Below are 2996 nucleotides of genomic sequence, written 5' to 3'. Positions count from 1 at the left end.
CCTAGGCCTTGTTTCCTAGCATTGTAATACCGTTTATGCTCACTTTTATCATTAGTTACCTTGCTGTTTTTATATTTTCAGATTACAAAAACCTATATCTACCATCCATATTGCACTTGTATCACCATCTCTTCGCCAAACTAGTGCACCTATACAATTTACCATTGTAGTGGGTGTGTTGGGGACACAAGAGACTCTTAGTTATTTGGTTGCAGGGTTGTTTGAGAGAGACCATCTTCATCCTACGCCTCCGACGGATTGATAAACCTTAGGTCATCCACTTGATGGAAATTTGCTACTGTCCTACAAACCTCTGCACTTGGCGGCCCAAAAACGTCTACAAGAAGAAGGTTGCGTAGTAGACATCAAGCTCTTTTCTGGCGCCGTTGCCGGGGAGGCTAGGTAAGCGGCACTCACACCCCGTCAACTAAGCTATTTTCTGGCGCCGTTGCTGGGGAGGTGAGTGCTTGAAGGTATATCTTTAGATCTTGCAATCGAATCTTTTAGTTTCTTATTTTAGCACTAGTTTAGTCTATAAAAGAAAACTACAAAAAAATGGAATTGAGTTTGCCTCATACGCTTCATCTTTTTAATATCTTTCGTGAGTATGATGGAAAGGAAAATTGTGCCAAAGTGTTAGAAGAAGAATGCATTAAAATGTTTGGCACTAAATCTTTGAATGATGAGCATGATTGCGATGTTGTTAGTATGAATTCTTTGAATACCCATGATGCTAATGATATGCAAAGCCACAAGCTTGGGGAAGCTATGTTTGATGAAGATGATATTTTTTGTCCCCCAAGCTTTGATGAGCAAATTTACTATGATGAAAGCATGCTTCCTATCTATGATGATTATTGTGATGACACGTATGCTTTAAAGAATAATGACAACCATGAAACTTGTCATCTTGATCTTAATTTTCAATCACATGATAGTTATTTTGTTGAGCTTGCTCCCACTATTGTTGATGAGAATAAATTTCCTTATGTGGAGAGTAGTAAAATTTCTATGCAAGTAGATCATGAAAAGAATGCTTTATGTGCTGGTTATATGGTTGAATTCATTCATGATGCTACTGAAAATTATTATGAGGGAGGAATATATGCTTGTAGGAATTGCAATAATATCAAGTTTCCTCTCTATGTGCTTAAAGTTTTGAAGTTATGCTTGTTTTGCTTTCCTATGCTAGTTGATTCTGCTCCCATAAGTTGTTTGCTCACAAAATCCCTATGCATAGGAAGTGGGTTAGACTTAAATGTGCTAGTCATATTCTTCATGATGCTCTCTTTATGTTTCAATTCTTATCTTTTATGTGAGCATCATTGAAATCATCATGCCTAGCTAGGGGCGTTAAACGTTAGCGCTTTTTGGGAGGCAACCCAATTTTATTTTTGTTCCTTACTTTTTGTTCCTGTTTAGTAATAAATAATTCATCTAGCCTCTGGTTAGATGTGGTTTTATGTTTTAATTAGTGTCTGTGCCAAGTAAGACCTATAGGATCTTCTTGGATGTTAATTATTTGATCTTGCTGAAAATTCCAGAAACTTTCTGTTCACAAAAACAATTGTTAAAAATTACCAGTATGTGATAAAATATTTATTCCAATTGCATCAGATCAATAATCAAATTATCTAGGCCGTCCTATTTTGGTAGAATTTTCTGAGTTCCAGAAGTTTGCGTTAGTTACAGATTTCTACAGACTGTTCTGTTTTTGACAGATTCTGTTTTTTCGTGTGTTGTTTGCTTATTTTGATGAATCTATGGCTAGTAAAATAGTTTATAAACCATAGAGAAGTTGGAATACAGTAGATTTAACACCAATACAAATAAAGAATGAGTTCATTACGGTACCTTGAAGTGGTGTTTTGTTTTCTTTCGCTAACGGAGCTCACGAGATTTTCTGTTAAGTTTTGTGTTGTGAAGTTTTCAAGTTTTGGGTAAAGATTCGATGGACTATGGAATAAGGAGTGGCAAGAGCCTAAGCTTGGGGATGCCCAAGGCACCCCATGGTAATATTCAAGGAAAACCAAGAGCCTAAGCTTGGGGATGCCCCGGATGGCATCCCCTCTTTCGTCCTCATCAATCGGTAAATTTACTTGGAGCTATATTTTTATTCACCACATGATATGTGTTTTGCTTGGAGCGTCATTTCCTTTTGTTAGTATTTTCTTGCTGTTATTTAGAATAATGTTTTGTATCTCTATTTTCCATAAAAATGTCAAGGATAGCCTTTACCACACTTATTTTGCAAGTATACTTGTTGCTGTTTCAAAACAGAAAGTTTACCGCTGTTGCAAAAATTCCCTAGAAAAGTCAGAATGTGATAAAATGTTGAAACCTTTTGCATAATAAGCTATGATAAATTTACTACAGTGGGAATTTTCGTTCATAATTTTTGGAGCTAGAGAAGTATGGATCTTGCTACATTCTTTACAGACTGTCCTGTTTAGGCAGATTGCTGTTATGTTTGCATTGTTTGCATATGTTTGGTTGTTTAATGATTCTATTTGAGGATAGGACTATTAAATATGCAGAGGCATTTAGTATGCAAGTTGAATAATAATTTTAGTAATTTGCTACAGTAGAGTATGATAAGGTTTTTGCATTGGTTTAGACTAACTTATCTCACGAGTCCTTGTTGAGTTTTGTGTGGATGAAGCTTTTGAGATTTAGGGAGACCGTGATATGAGAGGAATTAAGGAGACACAAAATCTCAAGATTGGGGATGCCTAAGGCATCCCAAGGTAATATTTCAAGAAGTCTCAAGCATCTAAGCTTGGGGATGCCCCGGTAGGCATCCCACCTTTCTTCTTCAACAATTATCGGTTAGTATTGGTTGAGCCTAAGTTTTTGCTTCTTCACATGATGAGTGCTATCCTTGAAATGTCATTTTAATTTCTTTTCTTTTGCTTGCTGTTTGAATAAAATACCAAGATCTGAAATTCTTAAATGTTAGAGAGTCTTCACATAGTTACATAATTATTCGGCTACTC

Source organism: Triticum aestivum, chromosome 2D (assembly GCF_018294505.1).
Source record: "Triticum aestivum cultivar Chinese Spring chromosome 2D, IWGSC CS RefSeq v2.1, whole genome shotgun sequence".
Lineage (NCBI taxonomy): Eukaryota > Viridiplantae > Streptophyta > Magnoliopsida > Poales > Poaceae > Triticum > Triticum aestivum.
The sequence above is the reverse complement of the archived record's forward strand: the minus strand, read 5'-3'. Positions refer to the sequence as shown.